At 39.3% G+C, this 20,378-nt stretch overlaps 2 non-coding genes across 2 annotated transcripts; both read left to right on the forward strand.

Moving 5' to 3' along the window:
- Positions 1-1,077: 1,077 nt before the first annotated feature.
- Positions 1,078-1,181, forward strand: LOC130937767 (small nucleolar RNA R71). Its single transcript, XR_009068968.1, has one exon. It is a non-coding gene; the product is annotated as a small nucleolar RNA R71 (small nucleolar RNA).
- A 17,177-nt stretch (positions 1,182-18,358) lies between these two features.
- LOC130937579 (small nucleolar RNA R71) lies at positions 18,359-18,466 on the forward strand. The gene has a single exon (XR_009068792.1). It is a non-coding gene; the product is annotated as a small nucleolar RNA R71 (small nucleolar RNA).
- Positions 18,467-20,378: the final 1,912 nt, after the last annotated feature.

Raw genomic sequence — 20,378 nt, forward strand, 5'->3', positions numbered from 1 at the left:
TCCAGTTCACTAATGAGCAAGGGAGGTTTACTTTCCCAAGTCTCATTACCAAACAACTTGGCATTCAGCTTCATGATAGCTCCTAAATATTGAGCTACTTGCTCTCCAGTCACATCTTCATCCTCTTCAGAGGAAGAATAGTCTTCAGAGCTCATGAATGGCAGAAGAAGATTTAATAGAATCTCTATGGTCTCTATGTGAGCCTCAGATTCCTTTGGATCCTTAATAGGAAACTCCTTCTTGCTTGAGGGACGTCCCAGGAGGTCTTCCTCACTGGGATTTTCGTCCTCCTCCTCCCTTGTGCATTCGGCCATATTGATTATATCAATGGCCTTGCACTCTCCTTTTGGATTCTCTTCTGTATTGCTTGGGAGAATACTGGGAGGAGTTTCAATGACTTTCTTACTCAGCTGGCCCACTTGTGCCTCCAGATTTCTAATGGAGGATCTTATTTCACTCATGAAACTGAAAGTGACCTTTGACAGATCAGAGACTAGATTGGCTAAATTAGAGGTGTTTTGTTCAGAATTCTCTGTCTGTTGCTGAGAAGATTATGGATATGGCTTGCTATTGCTCAGCCTATTGTGTCCACCATTGTTAAAGCCTTGTTGAGGCTTTTGTTGATCCTTCCATGAGAAATTTGGATGATTTTTCCATGATGAGTTATAGGTGTTTCCATAAGGTTCACCCATGTAATTAACCTCTGCCATGGTAGGGTTCTCAGGATTATAAGCTTCTTCAGAAGCTGCCTCTCTAGTACTGTTGGATGCATGTTGCCATCCATTCAGATTTTGAGAGATCATGTTGACCTGTTGAGTCAACACTTTGTTCTGAGCCAATATGGCATTCAGAGCATCAATTTCAAGAACTCCTTTCTTCTGAGATATCCCATTATTCACGGAATTCCTCTCAGAAGTGTACATAAATTGGTTGTTTGCAACCATGTCAATAAGTTCTTGAGCCTCTTCAGGCGTTTTCTTCAGGTGAATAGATCCACCTGCAGAATGGTCCAATGACATTTTCGAAAATTCAGATAGACCATAATAGAATATATCTAATATGGTCCATTCTAAAAACATGTCAGATGGACATCTTTTGGTCAGCTGCTTGTATCTTTCCCATGCTTCATAGAGGGATTCACCATCTTTTTGTTTGAAGGTTTGAACATCCACTCTCAGCTTGCTCAGCTTTTGAGGAGGAAAGAATTTATCCAAGAAGGCTGTGACCAGCTTATCCCAGGAGTCCAGGCTATCCTTGGGTTGTGAATCCAACCATATTCTAGCTCTGTCTCTTACAGCAAAAGGGAAAAGCATGAGTCTGTAGACTTCAGGATCAACTCCATTTGTCTTTATAGTCTCACAGATCTGCAAGAACTCAGTTAAAAACTGATAAGGATCTTCAGATGGAAGTCCATAAAACTTGCAGTTTTGTTGCATTAAAGCAACTAGTTGAGGCTTAAGCTCAAAATTATTGGCTCCAATGGCAGGAATGGAGATGCTTCTTCCATCAAATTTGGACGTTGGCTTTGTGAAGTCACCAAGCATCCTTCTTGCATTATTATTATTTTCGGCTGCCATCTCCTTCTCTTGTTCGAAATTTTCTGAAAGGTTACTTCTGGATTGTTGTAACTTAGCTTCTCTTAATTTTCTCTTCAGAGTCCTTTCAGGTTCTGGGTCAATCTCAACAAGAGTGCCTTTATCCTTGTTCCTGCTCATATGAAAGAGAAGAAAACAAGAAAAGGAAGAGGAATCCTCTATGTCACAGTATAGAGATTCCTTTATGTTAGTAGAAGAAGAAAGGGGATAAGGAAGGAGAATGGTTCGGATTTTTTAGATGAAGAGAGGTGAAGAGAAGTGTTAGTAAATAAATAATTAAATAGAATAAGAAAAGAGATGGAGAATTTCGAAAATAATTTTGAAAAAAGGGGTTAGTAATTTTCGAAAATTAAAGATAAGATAAGATTAAAATTAAAATTTAGAACAAAAAAAATTTTTGAAAAAGAGGTGAGATATTTTCGAAAATTAGAGAGGGAAAAGTAGTTAGGCGGTTTTAAAAAAAATAAGAAACAAACAAAAGGTTAATTAGTTAGTTGAAAAAGATATTAAAATCAAATTTGAAAAAGATAAGAAGATAAGAAGTTAGATAAGATATTTTGAAATCAAATTTTGAAAAAGATAAAATTTTGAGAAGGATAAGATAAAAAGATAAGATAAAAATTTTAAGAAAAAGATATTTTGAAAAAGATTTAATTTTTAAAATGACTTAACTAACAAGAAACTACAAGATAAGATTCTAGAATTTAAAGATTGAACCTTTCTTAACAAGAAAGTAACAAACTTCAAATTTTTGAATCAATCACATTAATTGTTAGCATATTTTTGAAAAATATGATATAAAGATAAGAAAAAGATTTTGAAAATATTTTGAAAAAGATTTTTGAAATTTTCGAAAAATAAGAAAAAATGGAAAAGGTATGATTTTTGAAAAAGATTTTGAAAAGATAAGATTTTTAAAATTGAAATTTTGACTTGACTTGTAAGAAACAACTAATTTTGAAAATTTTTGACCAAGTCAACCCAAAATTTCGAAAATATGGAGGGAAATAAGGAAAAGATATTTTTTATTTTTGAATTTTTAATTATGAGAGAGAAAAACATAAACATGACCCAAAACTTGAAAATTTTGGATCAAAACACATAATGCATGCAAGAACACTATGAATGTCAAGATGAACACCAAGAACACTTTGAAGATCATGATGAACATCAAGAACACAATTTTGAAAAATTTTTGATGCAAAGAAAACATGCAAGACACCAAACTTAGAAATCTTTAATGCATGGACTCTAACAAACTAAAAATGCACATGAAAAACAACAAACAACACAAAACAAGAAAACATCAAGATCAAACAAGAGGACTTATCAAGAACAACTTGAAGATCATGAAGAACACTATGAATGCATGGAATTTTTGAAAAATGCAAGAAAAATTTTTAAAGCATGCAATTGACACCAAACTTAAAAATTGACTCAAGACTCAAACAAGAAACACAAAATATTTTTGATTTTTTTATGGTTTTATGATTTTTTGGATTTTCATTAATGTTTTTTCGAAAATAAAGTTTGGAAAAACGAAAAATAAAAGAAAAATTTTGAAAAAGATTTTTGAAAAGAAAATTACCTAATCTGAGCAACAAGATGAACCGTCAGTTGTCCATACTCGAACAATCCCCGGCAACGGCGCCAAAAACTTGGTGGACGAAATTGTTATTCATATGTTATTCCATTTTGCAAAATTCATTGCTTTTCATTCCCTGACAATGGCGCCAAAAACAGGATGCCAATACCATGGTTTCTATATAATTTTTCATAACTTCGCACAACTAACCAGCAAGTGCACTGGGTCATCCAAGTAATACCTTACGTGAGTAAGGGTCGATCCCACGGAGATTGTTGGTATGAAGCAAGCTATGGTCACCTTGTAAATCTCAGTTAGGCAGATTAAATTGGTTTATGGATTTTCGAATAATTAATAATAAATAGAAAATAAAAAAAGGATAGAAATACTTATATAAATCAATAGTGGGAGTTTCATATAGGAGTGTGGAGATGCTGTGCTCCTCTCGGATCTCTACTTTCTTATTGCTTTCATCCAATCCTTCTTACTCCTTTCCATGGCAAGCTGTATGTAGGGCATCACCGTTGTCAATGGCTACATCCCATCCTCTCAGTGAAAATGATCCTATGCTCTGTCACGGCACGGCTAATCATCTGTCGGTTCTCAATCAGGTTGGAATAGAATCCCTTGATTCTTTTGCGCTTGTCATCACGCCCAGCCTTCAGGAGTTTGAAGCTCGTCACAGTCACTCAATCTCCGAATCCTACTCGGAATACCATAGACAAGGTTTAGACTTTCCGGATCCTCATGAATGCCGCCATCTATCTAACTTATACCACGAAGATTCTGTTGGGGAATCTAAGAGATATGCGCCCAGCCTAAGGTAGAACGGAAGTGGTTGTCAATCACGCGCGTTCATAGGTGAGAATGATGATGAGTGTCACGGATCATCACATTCATCAAAGTGTTGTGCAACGTATATCTTGGAATAAGAATAAAAGAGAATTGAATAGAAAGTAATAATAATTGTATTGAAACTTGAGGTACAGCAGAGCTCCACACCCTTAATCTATGGTGTGCAGAAATTCCACCGTTGAAAATACATAAGTGAAAGGTTCAGGCATGGCCGAATGGCCAGCCCCCAAAACATGCTCAATGGCCTCCTAAGATGAAGAATAAAACAAAACTGAGACCAAAGATGAAATGTGGTCAAAAGACGACTAATACAATAGTAAAAAGTCTTATTTATACTAAACTAGCTACTAGGGTTTACATGAGTAAGTAATTGATGCATAAATCCACTTCCGGGGCCCACTTGGTGTATGCTTGGGCTGAGCTTTATCTATCCACGAGCTGAGGCTTCTCTTCGAGTTGAACTCCAACTTATAACGTGTTTTGGGCGTTCAACTCTGGATCATGACGTTTTTCTGGCGTTTAACTCCAGACAGCAGCATGTACTTGGCGTTCAACGCCAAGTTACGTCGTCAATTTCCGAATAAAGTATGGACTATTATATATTGCTGGAAAGCTCTGGATGTCTACTTTCCAACACCGTTGAGAGCGCGCCATTTGGAGTTCTGTAGCTCTAGAAAATCCATTTTGAGTGCAGGGAGGTCAGATTCCAACAGCATCAGCAGTCCTTTTGTCAGCCTTTTTCAGAGTTTTGCTCAAGTCCCTCAATTTCAGCTAGAAATTACCTGAAATCACAGAAAAACACACAAACTCATAGTAAAGTCCAGAAATGTGAATTTATCATAAAAAATAATGAAAACATCCCTAAAAGTAGCTTGAACTTACTAAAAACTACCTAAAAACAATGCCAAAAAGCGTATAAATTATCCGCTCATCACCAAACCACCAGAACATAGCCTTTAGATCGTTGTACATCTTAGTACTCCCCGGGTGAATAGAAAATCCACTTTTGTGTGCTTCCTTTAAGATATCTTACTGCAAAGTCCCAGCATTCGGCACGATGATCCTACCCTTGAATCTCCATAGCCCATCTTGATCCCATGACACTCTCCACTGCTTCCCTTGCTCAATAGCTGGCAACACCTTCAGTAACACATCATCATTTTGATGAGCCTTAAGGAGTTCGGATTTAAAGTCACTTGAGATTTGTAATCAACTTGAACACAGAGTTCCAAACACTTCTTGAACACCGATCTTTAGACTTTCGAATGCTTTAAGCAACTCCTCTTCTCGAAGCATCATCCAAGCAGCATACAGCGATTTCAGACTTAACGCATCCGCCACAACATTCGCTTTCCTCGGATGGTAATTCAACTCAAAGTCATAGTCTTTTAGTAACTTCATCCACCTTCTCTGTCGCATATTAAGCTCTTTCTGATCAAAGAGGTATTTAAATCTCTTGTGAGCAGAGAAAACTCGGAACTTAACCCTATAGAGGTAATGCCTCAACACCTTTAGCACAAACACAACCGCAGCGAGTTCCAGGTCGTGCGTCGGGTAATTAACTTCATGAGGTCTCAACTGCCATGAGGTATACGCCATCACATTCTAATGTTGCATCAGCATGCACCCCAGACCCTTTAGTGAGGCATCACAATACACCTCAAATGGTTCATTCAGCTCAGATAACACCAACACAGGCGCGGTGATCAACTTTTGCTTCAACGCTTGAAAGCTCTCCTCGCACTTAGAAGTCCAAACAAATGGCGCGTCCTTGCGGGTTAACTTTGTGAATAGCAAAACTATTTGCGAAAAGCCTTTGATGAATCTTCAATATTAGCCAGCTAAGTCCAGAAAACTCCTTATCTCAGTTACTGAGGTCGGTCACCCCTATTCCATCATTGCTTCCACCTTAGAAGGATTTACTGCTATCCCCTATTTACTCACTACATGGCCAAGAAACTTCACTTCGTCCTTCCAGAATTCACATTTGGACAGTTTCGCATAGAGTTTCCTTTCCTTTAGTATCTGCAACACGGTTCTCAAGTGTTCTGCACGCTCTTCTTCATTCTTGGAGTAAATCAGTATGTCATCAATGAAGACAACAACAAATTTATCCCGAAATGGACAGAAAATTATGTTCATATAATCCATAAACACTGCCGGAGAGTTTGTCAACCCAAAAGACATTACAGTGTATTCGTAATGACCATAACGAGTCTTGAAAGTGGTCTTAGGGATGTCCTCATCTCTCACCTGTATCTAGTGTTAACCGGATCGCAAATCAATCTTGGAGAAAATCCATGCTCCTTGTAACTGATCCATGAGATCGTCAATCCTTGGCAGTGGGTACTTATTCTTTATCGTAACCTTGTTCAGTTGCTTGTAATCCACACAGAGCTGCATACTCCCGTCTTTCTTCTTCACCAATAAGACCAGCGCTCCCCACGGAGAAACACTAGGGCGGATAAAGCATTTGCTCATCAAGTCTTCTAACTGAGTCTTGAGTTCGGCCATTTCTAAAGACGACATTCTGTAAGGGGTAATCGAGATTGGCCCTGTCCCAGGCACCAACTTAATCGCAAATTCAACCTCTCGGGCAGGAGGAAATTTCTCAATGTCATCTGGAAACACTTCAGAAAATTCGTAAAAAATTGGGATTTGTTCTAAATTTTGTTCTTCACCCGATACACTCGCAGTCAATAGCATAACACCTTGACATTCCTGTCCCAAACAATTTACTACCACGTAGTTTAAGTAATAGCCATTTACCACAACCAGCCCTTTTGACCCTTCTAGCATGAAATGCAACGATTTCTCAAAACAGTTTAGCAAAACATGGTTTTTAGACAACCAGTCCAATCCTAAGATAAGATCAAGACCGGTCATTGGTAAGCAAATTAAATCATGGACAAAATCACGCTGCTTGACCCTAAAAGAAACTTGAGGACACCATAGCCTAGTCACCATGGCTTCATGAGTGGCATTATACACCTTCAGATTGTAGCCAAAGACCACAATCTTCAAGCCTAACTCACTAGCCTTTTCAAATGCAATGAATGAATGTGTCGCTCTCGAATCAAATAGAACATTTAACGTTTGGCCAGCCATATCACATTTACCTCGGATAAGTGTATCAGACCCTTCGGCACCCACAGTTGAGGTAGTGAACACCTGACCAGGCTGCTGTGCTCTCCCAGTACCTTGCCTCTGCTTCTCCAGAAAATTTGAGGCTTTATGCTCCAACTTTCCTCAAGAATAGCACAAGCCCCATCCAGCCTTACACAGGACACCCAGATGGTAACTCCTGCACCTAGCACAAGCTTACTCGTTTTGAGGCTGCTTCCCAAATCTTCTCCCCTAAAAGTTGTTGTTGTTGAGTCTTTTGGAATGATTCTGACCCTGATTCTGGTTTGGTACAAAGCCTCCTCGCTTGAAAGGTGGACCTCTAGGAGCAAAGCTCTTCCCTCGATTCTGTGGGAATGGTCCCCTAAGGCTTCTTTTCTCTGCAGCTGCCTTTTTTACATAATTTTCAGCAACTCTGCTCTTATTTACCAACTCCAAGAAAATTTTGATTTCCATTAGTCCCACTGAACTTAAGATATCGCTCCGGAGCCTTCTTTCATACTTGATGCACTTCCATTCCTCGAAGTCTCCCGGAGCTTCCTGACACATGCGAAAAAACCTGAATAGCTCCTCAAATTTGCCTGTATAATCAGATACGGACATAGCACCCTACCTCAGCTGCAGTAACTCAAGTTTCTTTGCCGTCCGAGCAGAATTCAGAAAGTACTTCTTATAGAATTCCACCTGGAAGGCATCCCAGGTGATAGGGTCATCATCCTGCTGCAGAAGACATTGGGCTCCATGCCACCAATGCGATGCTTCCCCAGTGAGCAGATAAGTAGCAAACTCAATACACTGCTCCTCAGGTACCAATTGCGCTTGCAGTATTCGCTTCAAAGCCTGAAACCAGGTATCGGCTTCAGTCAGATTAGTGGTTTTCTTGAACTTTGGTGGATTAACTTTTAAGAAGGTTGCTAGTGTCATCGGACCCTGAGCTCCATTTTTGCCATTACCGTTATTATTTATCTGGTATCCAAGAGCCTCCGCAATGGCCTGCATAGCAGCAGCCATATTTTCTAATGCCGCTATGAAGTTTACCGGGTTATTCGGATTGGTTTCCGGTCTTTGAGTACCAGTATGTCCTCTTTCACAGCCCCGACCGCGTCCACGAGGTGCCATCTGGTTCTTAAACACACCAAATAATCGATATCAAGTTGATCAGTCTCAATATCGAAATTCTAGTGCTTCAAAGTCCCAAATGCATGCTCATGAACGTTTATGCCAATTATATCAGTTAGATATTCTACTAGCACATAAACACAAACATAGAGAATGCACAGAAGTATAGTCAGTCTGCCCCTCAAGGTCTACAGGAACGAACTGCTCCGAAACCATAATGTAATACCCTACCATACAGATTCTTATGCTTAAGTAATAAAATAGAGGTGGCGAGGTATTACAACCTCTAAAAATAAAATTTTTATAACTAGGAGCCTTTGAATAACAAGGGGGAAATTAAAACCGATAAAGTGAAAAGCGCAACACTCCGATCGATAACATAAATGAAACAGATAAAAGATAAGTTAACGTGAGAAGATAAACAAGAGAGTGCCAAAAATACAGATATCAAGACACAAGACTCGGTTTGCGAAGATAATCGGTCCGAGCATAGAAGTATACATACATATATAAGGTAGGAGAACCCAAAAGAACCCAAAAAGACAATTTACAGAACCTGTTTCTCCAAAATATCCTCTAAGAAAAGTCAATACAGTATATATATAAATAGTGGAGAATATAAGTATCTAAGTGAGTACATAAAATTAAAATAAAGTCCCGAGAGCTAAGGATCTTCGCCAAAACAGAAGTCTCCAGCATGCCTCAGCGAGGAGCCTCACATCCTGCATTTGAAAACCACAAAATCCGCATAGGTGAGAACTGGAGGTTCTCAGAATGGTAACAGTGCCCAAATATCTGACACGTAATGTCCTGGGAAAGCCAAAGATAATCCTAGAACTCCCAATTCATAATCAAAGCATATAAATATACTAAACCATGAGAAATGAAAATAAGTGATTAACTAAGGATCTTCAGTCTAACTAAATATCCTCTTTTCAAATCCTTCGGACCTCCCGACCGCCACCAGTAATTTGATATGCAAACACAATTATATCAAACAAAGAGATGCACAGGTAGGAAGCAGATACAGCAATTAGACAATTAGTAAGTAAATATGCAGACAATTAGACATTCCAAACAAATCACATATAATGCATATGATGTATGCTTGTCCTAGTGGCTGATGAGTCACATCTGTCGGTTATAAAGCCAACCCGACAAGTCCTGGTAGCTAACCATTGGATTGTCCCTCTGTCATGCATCCCCAACTCGAGTTATCCATAACATAATCATAATTCACATCCAACACCCTCACTGGTGTATATTCACGGGGGCGAGCTCATCCGGAACTTTCATAGTGTTCGGCCACACTTATGACATAGGATCAGTAGAGTATCGAGTCTCCACCTGGAGCACGTGGTGACTAGCCACTGCTTTCACCCAGAGAGAGTCGTATCTCAGATAAGTGGAGTGCAACAATCACAATATCAATAACTCAACATATATACATTTATTCTCAACCATAAATTAACATTAATCTTAGCCATCCGGCTTAAATTCATCATAATTCATAGTCAGCCATATGCCGTCATCACGCAGCTATTCGGCTCATATCATACATAGCACTCCACCATCCTCCTCAACAACTCAAAACCTCATCATCAGTTCTAACTCCTTATTATATCCATTTTCTTCATCCACAAGTTACCCCCTTCCCTAGCTTCTTCTCAATTACCAGGCATTTTATATTGATTTAAAACTTAAGGGATGAAAATGGGGGTTTATAAGCTTGAAACAGCATCTCGGAAGGTTACAAGCTTGTTGAAAACAAGGGTTTATAAGAAAACAGGATCATGTGCGTACGCACAAGAGTGTGCGTGCGCACGCCCAGAAGAACTTTCAAGATGTGTGCGTATGCACAGGTGTAAAATTTTCTAGTTCTGTTTGCTCACACAAGGCGTGTGAACGCCCTCAACAGAACATCCTTCCCAACGTGTGCGAACACACAAAGCCGTGCGCACGCACAATTTGCAAAATCCTCATTGATTGTGGGTGCGCACAGGGTGTGCTAACGCTCCCAGTATCCACTTCCCTGTGTTTGCATACACACAAAAGTGTGCGTGCGCACAGGTTCAAAAATCCACAGGGTGTGCGTGCGCACACAAACCAGAAATCACAAATTCTGCAAAATTTACATAACTCAAATTTCAGAGCCCAACTTTCAATGATCATATCTCCTTCCACAAAATTCAAATTTTCACCAAATTTAAACCATTTTAAAGCTTGTGAAATTATCTTTCATTTGATATAAAGAGCATCAAATTCCAAAAACAATAGCTTAGGATATGATCCGTTGAAGTTCATCAAATATTTATTTTTACCAAATTTCATAAACTTCCAATTTCCAAAACATACACTTCCAAATTCATTTAAAACCAACCAAAACTCAACCGTTCAACATCAAGCATTTCCAAACTCTCATTCAATCCTCAACCCACCAATTCATCTATATTTAACCAAATCTCAATTCATTAAATTCAAGTCATAATCAATATTTCATATCTCAATTTCCAAACAAATATTCAATTTCACCAACCACTACACATATATATACATGTCCATACCACATGCCAAATCATGCTCACCAACAAGAGCTTCAACTTTACCAACAAGTAAGCATATCAAGCCACCTCACTTACAACATTACATGTTTTACCATCAATTAGTACCACTCACAATCATTCCACCATTATTCATATATTCAACTCAATTCAAATCATCCAACAACTACATCAACATTTCAAAATCCTATCCTAGGGTCACTAGCCTACATTTTCACAACCACATTACATTTTAGATACAGGAAATCGAAACCATACCTTGACCGATTTCTGTTCAACCCGGAACACTTTAAAATTCAACCTTTAAGGTCTTAAAACTTCACCAACAGATTTTCAAGCTTATTGCTCCACTCCAAAGCTTTCCAAAACCATCAATCAAGCCCCGATACACATATATACACTACCTAAGCCACAATATCACACCCAAACACAATAACTCAATCACTAAATCACAAAGTTCCAAGTGTTTAGCTTAAGGTTTAGAATTTTACCTTACCCAAGGATCAAGGAGGCAAGACTAAGCCTTCGCTTCAAGTTAATTGGATCCTATAACATCAAAACTCAAAAATCTCAACACCTTTTACCCAAATATTTTAAAATTAAGGGCTGGAAATTCGAAGAAGAAATCATGGCTTACTGGTATGCGAAATTGTGATTCACACTTTTCACAACTCTGCCATAGCTGACCAGCAAGTGCACTGGGTCGTCCAAGTAATACCTTACGTGAGTAAGGATCGATCCTACAGAGATTGAGGGCTTGAAGCAAGCTATGGTCATCTTGTAAATCTCAGTCAGGCGGATTCAAATGGTTATGAGGTATTGAGAATTAAAAGATAGATAAGATGGAAAATAACATAGAGATACTTATGTAATTCATTGGTGGGAATTTCAGATAAGCGTTTGGAGATGCTATGTTGCTTCTGAACCTCTGCTTCCCTATTGCTTCCATCCAATCATGCGCACTCCCTTCCATGGCAAGCTGTAAGTTAGTGGATCACCGTTATCAATGGCTACCATCCATTCTCTTAGTGAAAATGGTCCGGCTACGGTTCTCACCGCAGGACTAATCATCTGTCGGTTCTCACTTGTGTTGGAATAAGATCCATTGATCTTTTTGCACACTATCACTGCGCCCAATGATGACAAGTCATCATATGCTAGCTTTGCAAGCATTTTTCACTTGTTTCATTAGGTTTTATGCACTTTCTTGCATTGTAAGTAAGTAATTTGGAGTGGAATTGTATGGTTTTATTGAATCAATCAACCACCCTTTAATTGACACAAAATTATTAGGTTTAAGCTAAAATTAATTGGTATTTAAATGAATTTTAAACCTTGTGAATTCGGTGATACTTTGATTGATTGTTTTGATTACTTGTAGGTGAAGAAAAGAAAGAAATAAAGAAAGTGTAGCCTAAGGGAAGAGAAAAGCGTGGCACAATCAAGGACAAGGGCCATAGAGCTCTTACCAAGAGCTCAGCACTCTCACAAGGAGCGTGGTGCACGAAATTGTGATCACTACTTTTCACAACTCAAATAATCCCTAGTAATGGCCCCAAAGACTTGGTGCTCAATACCATGGCATAAACATAACTTCGCACAACTAACCAGCAAGTGCACTGGGTCGTCCAAGTAATAAACCTTACGCGAGTAAGGGTCGATCCCACGGAGATTGTTGGTATGAAGCAAGCTATGGTCACCTTGTAAATCTTAGTCAGGCAGACTCAAATGGTTATGAATGATATATGAATAAAACATAAAGATAAAGATAGAGATACTTATGTATATCATTGGTGAGAGCTTCAGATAAGCGTATGAAGATGCTTTGTCCCTTCCGTCTCTCTGCTTTCCTACTGTCTTCATCCAATCCTTCTTACTCCTTTCCATGGCAAGCTGTATGCAAGGGTTTCACCGTTGTCAGTGGCTACCTCCCATCCTCTCAGTGGAAATGTTCAACGCACCCTGTCACGGCACGGCTATCCATCTGTCGGTTCTCAATCAGACCGGAATAGAATCCAGTGATTCTTTTGCGTCTGTCACTAACGCCCCGCCCTCAGGAGTTTGAAGCTCGTCACAGTCATTCAATCATTGAATCCTACTCAGAATGCCACAGACAAGGTTTAGACCTTCCGGATTCTCTTAAATGCTGCCATCAGTTCTAGCTTATACCACGAAGATTCCGGTTAAAGAATCCAAGAGATATCCACCCAATCTAAGGTAGAACGGAGGTGGTTGTCAGGCACACGTTCATAGGTGAGAATGATGATGAGTGTCACGGATCATCACATTCATCAAGTTGAAGAACAAGTGATATCTTGGAACAAGAATAAGCGGAATTGAATAGAAGAACAATAGTAATTGCATTAATACTCGAGGTACAGCAGAGCTCCACACCTTAATCTATGATGTGTAGAAACTCCACCGTTGAAAATACATAAGAACAAGGTCTAGGCATGGCCGTGAGGCCAGCCTCCCAATGATCTAAGAACTAGATGTCCGAAGATGATCTAGAGATCTAAGGTGATCAAAAGATCTAAAGATCAAACGATTCCAAAGATCAGAAGATGAAAAATACAATAGCAAAAGGTCCTACTTATAGGGAACTAGTAGCTTAAGAATTAAAAAGATGAGTAAATGGCATAAAAATCCACTTCCGGGCCCACTTGGTGTGTGCTTGGGCTGAGCATTGAAGCATTTTCGTGTAGAGACTCTTCTTGGAGTTAGACGCCAGCTTTTGTGCCAGTTTGGGCGTTTAACTCCCACTTTGGTGCCAGTTCCGGCGTTTAACGCTGGGAAATCTGAAGGTGACTTTGAACGCCAGTTTGGGCTATCAAATCTTGGGTAAAGTATGGACTATCATATATTGCTGGAAAGCCCAGGATGTCTACTTTCCAACGCCGTTGAGAGCGCGCCAATTGGGCTTCTGTAGCTCCAGAAAATTCACTTCGAGTGCAGGGAGGTCAGAATCCAACAGCATCTGCAGTCCTTTTCAGTCTCTGAATCAGATTTTTGCTCAGGTCCCTCAATTTCAGCCAGAAAATACCTGAAATCACAGAAAAACACACAAACTCATAGTAAAGTCCAAAAAAGTAAATTTTAACTAAAAACTAATAAAAATATACTAAAAACTCAACTAAATATGCTAAGAACATACTAAAAACAATGCCAAAAAGCGTACAAATTATCCGCTCATAACAACACCAAACTTAAATTGTTGCTTGTCCCCAAGCAACTGAAAATCAAATAAGATAAAAAGAAGAGAATATGCAATGAACTCCAAAAACATCTATGAAGATCAGTATTAATTAGATGAGCGGGGCTTTTAGCTTTTTGCCTCTGAATAGTTTTGGCATCTCACTTTATCCCTTGAAATTCAGAATGATTGGCTTCTTTAGGAACTCAGAGTCCAGATAGTGTTATTGATTCTCCTAGTTAAGTATGATGATTCTTGAACACAGCTACTTTATGAGTCTTGGCCGTGGCCCAAAGCACTCTGTCTTCCAGTATTGCCACCGGATACATACATGCCACAGACACATAATTGGGTGAACCTTTTTAGATTGTGACTCAGCTTTGCTAGAGTCCCCAATTAGAGGTGTCTAGGGTTCTTAAGCACACTCTTTTTGCCTTGGATCACAACTTTATTTCTTTCTCTTTTTTTTTCGCATAAACTCCCTTTTTTTTGTATTCACTGCTTTTTCTTGCTTCAAGAATCATTTTTATGATTTTTCAGATCCTCAGTAACATGTCTCCTTTTTCATCATTCTTTCAAGAGCCAACAACTTTAACACTCATGAACCACAAATTCAAAAGACATATGCACTGTTTAAGCATACATTCAGAAGACAAAAGTATTGCCACCACATCAAAATAATTAATCTGTTATAAAATCTGAAATTCATGCAATTCTTCTCTTTTTCAATTAAGAACATTTTTTATTTAAGAGAGGTGATGAATTCATAGGACATTCATAACTTTAAGGCATAGACACTAAGACACTAATGATCACAAGACACAAACATAGATAAACATAAGCACTAAAATTCGAAAAACAGAAAAATAAAGAACAAGGAGATTAAAGAACGGGTCCACCTTAGTGATGGCGGCTTGTTCTTCCTCTTGAAGGTCTTATGGAGTGCTTGAGCTCCTCAATATCTCTTCCTTGTCTTTGTTGCTCCTCTCTCATGATTCTTTGATCTTCTTTAATTTCATGGAGGAGGATGGAATGTTCTTGGTGCTCCACCCTTAGTTGTCCCATGTTGGAACTCAATTCTCCTAGGGAGGTGTTAATTTGCTCCCAATAGTCTTGTGGAGGAAAGTGCATCCCTTGAGGCATCTCAGGGATCTCATGATGAGAGGGGTCTCTTGTTTGCTCCATCCTTTTCTTAGTGATGGGCTTGTCCTCATCAATGAGGATGTCTCCTTCTATGTCACTCCTACTGAATAACAGAGGTGACAAATGAGATGAGGAAAGGCTAAGCTTGCTAAGGCAGAGGACTTGTCCGCCACCTTATAGAGTTCTTGGGCTATAACCTCATGAACTTCTACTTCTTCTCCAATCATGATGCTATGGATCATGATGGCCCGGTCTAGAGTAACTTCAGACCGGTTGCTAGTGGGAATGATTGAGCGTTGGATAAACTCCAACCATCCTCTAGCCACGGGCTTGAGGTCATGCCTTCTTAATTGAACCGGCTTCCCTCTTGAATCTCTCTTCCATTGGGCGCCCTCTTCACAAATGACTGTGAGGACTTGGTCCAACCTTTGATCAAAGTTGACCCTTTTTGAGTTTGAAAGGGACCTCGGGGATCACCTTCTTCAAGGCCACAACTTCATAGAAGTGGTCTTGATGCACCCTTGAGATGAATCTTTCCATCTCCCATGACTCGGAGGTGGAAGCTTTTGCCTTCCCTTTCCTCTTTCTAGAGGTTTCTCCGGCCTTGGATGCCATAAATGGTTATGGAAAAACAAAAAGCAACGCTTTTACCACACCAAACTTAAAAGGTTTGCTCGTCCTCGAGCAAAAGAAGAAAGAATAGAGGAGAAGAAGAAGAAATAGAGGAGAGGGAGATGGCTTTGTGGTTCGGCCAAAGGGGGAGAAGTAGTGTTTAGGTTGTGTGAAAATGAAGGGGTGAAGATGGGTTTATATAGGGGTGAAGAGAGGGGTAGGGTTCGGCCATGATGGGTGGGTTTGGGAGGAAAAGTGGTTTGAATTTGAATGGTGAGGTAGGTGGGGTTTTATGAAGGATGCATGTGAGTGGTGAAGAGAAAGATGGGATTTGATAGGTGAAGGGTTTTTGGGGAAGAGGTGTTGAGGTGATTGGTGAGTGGGTGAAGAAGAAGAGAGAGGGTGGTGGGGTAGGTAGGGATCCTGTGGGGTCCACAGATCCTGAGGTGTCAAGGAAAAGTCATCCATGCACCAAATGGCATGCAAAAATGCGTTTTGAGCCAATTCTGGCGTTAAACACCGGGCTGGTGCCCATTTCTGGCATTTAACGCCAGGTTCTTGCCCTTTCCTGGCGTTTAACGCCAGTCTGGTGCCCCTTTCTGGCGTTAAACGCCCAGAATGGTGCCAGACTGGGCGTTAAACGCCCACCTGATAGCCTTACTGGCGTTTAAACGCCAGTAGGTTCTTCTCCAAGGGTGTGCTATTTTTCTTCCTGTTTTTCATTCTGTTTTTGCTTTTTCAATTGATTTTGTGACTTCTCATGATCATTAACCTACAGAAATCATAAAATAACAAAAGAAAATAGATAAGATATAACATTGGGTTGCCTCCTAACAAGCGCTTCTTTAATGTCAGTAGCTTGACAGAGGGCTCTCATGGAGCCTCACAGATACTCAGAGCAATGTTGGAACCTCCCAACACCAAACTTAGAGTTTGAATGTGGGGGTTCAACACCAAACTTAGAGTTTGGTTGTGGCCTCCCAACACCAAACTTAGAGTTTGACTGTGGGGGCTCTGTTTGACTCTGCTTTGAGAGAAGCTCTTCATGCTTCCTCTCCATGGTGACAGAGGGATATCCTTGAGCCTTAAACACAAAAGATTCTTCATTCACTTGAATGATCAGTTCACCTCTATCAACATCAATCACAGCCTTTGCTGTGGCTAGGAAGGGTCTGCCAAGGATGATGGATTCATCCATGCACTTCCCAGTCTCTAGGACTATGAAATCAGTAGGGATGTAATGGTCTTCAACTTTTACCAGAACATTCTCTACAAGTCCATAGGCTTGTTTCTTTGAATTATCTGCCATCTCTAGTGAGATTCTTGCAGCTTGTACCTCAAAGATCCCTAGCTTCTCCATTATAGAGAGAGGCATGAGGTTTACACTTGACCCTAAGTCACACAGAGCCTTCTTGAAGATCATGGTGCCTATGGTACAAGGTATTGAAAACTTTCCAGGATCTTGTTTCTTTTGAGGTAATTTCTGCCTAGACAAGTCATCCAGTTCTTTGGTGAGCAAAGGAGGTTTGTTCTCCCAAGTCTCATTACCAAATAACTTGTCATTTAGCTTCATGATTGCTCCAAGGTATTTAGCAACTTGCTCTTCAGTGACATACTCATCCTCTTCAGAGGAGGAATACTCATCAGAGCTCATGAAAGGCAGAAGTAAGTCCAATGGACTCTCTATGGTCTCATTTTGAGCCTCAGATTCCCATGGTTCCTCATTGGGGAACTCAGTGGAGGCCAGTGGACGTCCATTGAGGTCTTCCTCAGTGGCGTTCACTGCCTCTCCTTCCTCTCCAAATTCGGCCATGTTGATGGCCTTGCACTCTCCTTTTGGATTTTCTTCTGTATTGCTTGGAAGAGTACAAGGAGGGAGTTCAGTAACTTTCTTGCTCAGCTGTCCCACTTGTGCCTCCAAATTCCTAATGGAGGACCTTGTCTCAGTCATGAAACTTTGAGTGGTTTTGATTAGATCAAAGACCATGGTTGCTAAGTCAGAGTGGTTCTGCTTAGAATTCTCTGTCTGTTGCTGAGAAGATGATGGAAAAGGCTTGCCATTGCTAACCCTGTTTCTTCCACCATTATTATTGTTGAAACCTTGTTGAGGTTTCTGTTGATCCTTCCATGAGAAATTTGGATGATTTCTCCATGAAGAATTATAGGTGTTTCCATAGGGTTCTCCCATGTGATTCACCTCTTCCATTGAAGGATTCTCAGGATCATAAGCTTCTTCTTCACATGAAGCATCCTTAGTACTGCCTGGTGCAGCTTGCATTCCAAACAGACTTTGAGAAATCAAATTGACTTGCTGAGTCAATATCTTATTCTGAGCCAGAATGGCATTCAGAGTATCAATCTCAAGAACTCCTTTCTTCTGATTAGTCCCATTGTTCACAGGATTCCTTTCAGAAGTGTACATGAATTGGTTATTTGCAACCATTTTAATTAGTTCTTGAGCTTCTGCAGGCGTCTTCTTCAGATGAAGAGATCCTCCAGCAGAGCTATCCAAAGACATCTTGGATAGTTCAGACAGACCATCATAGAAAATACCTATGATGCTCCATTCAGAAAGCATGTCAGAAGGACATTTTCTAATCAATTGTTTGTATCTTTCCCAAGCTTCATAGAGGGATTCACCTTCCTTCTGTCTGAAGGTTTGGACTTCCACTCTAAGCTTACTCAATTTTTGAGGTGGAAAGAACTTTGCCAAGAAGGCATTGACTAGCTTTTCCCAAGAGTTCAGGCTGTCTTTAGGTTGCAAGTCCAACCATATTCTAGCTCTGTCTCTTACAGCAAAAGGGAATAGCATAAGTCTGTAGACCTCAGGGTCAACCCCATTAGTCTTGACAGTGTCACAGATTTGCAAGAATTCAGCTAAGAACTGATGAGGATCTTCCAATGGAAGTCCATGGAACTTGCAATTCTGTTGCATTAGAGAAACTAATTGAGGCTTAAGCTCAAAGTTGTTTGCTCCAATGGCAGGGATAGAGATGCTTCTCCCATAGAAGTCGGGAGTAGGTGCAGTAAAGTCACCTAGCACCTTCTTTGCATTGTTGGCATTGTTGTTGTTTTCGGCTGCCATGGGTTCTTCTTCTTTGAAGATTTCTATCAGGTCCTCTACAGAGAGTTGTGCCTTAGCTTCTCTTAGCTTTCGCTTCAAGGTCCTTTCAGGTTCAGGGTCAGCTTCAACAAGAATGCCTTTGTCTTTGCTCCTACTCATATGAAAGAGAAGAGAACAAGAAAATATAGAATCCTCTATGTCACAGTATAGAGATTCCTTGAGGTGTCAGAGAAAAAGAAAAATAGAAGGAAGAGGTAGAAGAATTCGAACTTAGTGAGACAGAGTTCGAATTGTGCATTGAGGAGGAGTGATACTCCATAAATAGAAGGATGTGAGAAGAGGGGAAGAGATTTTTCGAAAATTAATTAAAAAGATTTTAAAAACATTTTGAAAAATTGATTAATAATTTTCGAAAACTAAAAGTGGGAAAGAAATCAAGTGATTTTTGAAAAAGATTTTGAAATTAGAATTTAAAAAGATATGATTGAAAACTATTTTGAAAAAGATGTGATTAAAAAGATTTGATTGAAAAGTTATGGTTTTAAAAAGATATGATTGAAAAGATATGATTTGAAATCAATTTTAAAAAAAAAGATTTGATTTTAAAAATTAATGACTTGCCTAACAAGAAAAGATATGATTCAAACATTAAACCTTTCTCAACAGAAAAGGCAACATACTTGAATTGTTCAATCAAATCATTAATTGATAGCAAGTATCTTTGAAAAAGGAAAGAAATTGATTTTGAAAGCATTTGATTGAAAAGATTTGATTTGAAAAAGATTTGATTTCGAAAAACTTTGAAAACTTGAAAAAAATTTGTTTTGAAAACAAAATCTTCCCTCTTGTGCCATCCTGGCATTAAACGCCCAGAATGGTGCACATTCTGGCGTTTAACGCCCAAAGCACTACCCTTTTGGGCGTTAAACGCCCAGCCAGGCACCCTGGCTGGCGTTTAAACGCCAGTCTGCCTTCTTCACTGGGCATTTTGAACGCCCAGCCTTTTTCTGTGTAATTCCTCTGCTGTATGTTCTGAATCTTCAATCCTCTGTATTATTGACTTGAAAAGACACAAATTAAAAATATTTTTGGATTTTTAATAATGAGGAATAATCAAAATGCAATTAAAATCAAATAGATAATGCATGCAAGACACCAAACTTAGCAGTTTGTATACTACTGACACTAACAAAATGAGAATGCATATAACAAAACACTCAAGTCAAGAGAATTCAAAGATCAGAGCAATGAAATCATCAAGAACAACTTGAAGATTAATGAAGACACATGAATGAATGCAAGAAGAACAAAAACATGCAATTGACACTAAACTTAAGATGAGACTCTAGACTCAAACAAGAAGTATTTTTGGATTTTATGATTTTGTAAAATTTTTTTTTGGATTTTTTTTTCGAAAATTAAGTGGAAAAGAAAATAAGGGCATCAAAATTCTTAATGGGAATTCCAGGAATCATGCAATGTTAGTCTAAAGCTTTAGTCTAAAGGAATTAGACATGGCTAGCCAAGC

Source organism: Arachis stenosperma, chromosome 6 (assembly GCF_014773155.1).
Source record: "Arachis stenosperma cultivar V10309 chromosome 6, arast.V10309.gnm1.PFL2, whole genome shotgun sequence".
Classification (NCBI taxonomy): Eukaryota; Viridiplantae; Streptophyta; class Magnoliopsida; order Fabales; family Fabaceae; genus Arachis; species Arachis stenosperma.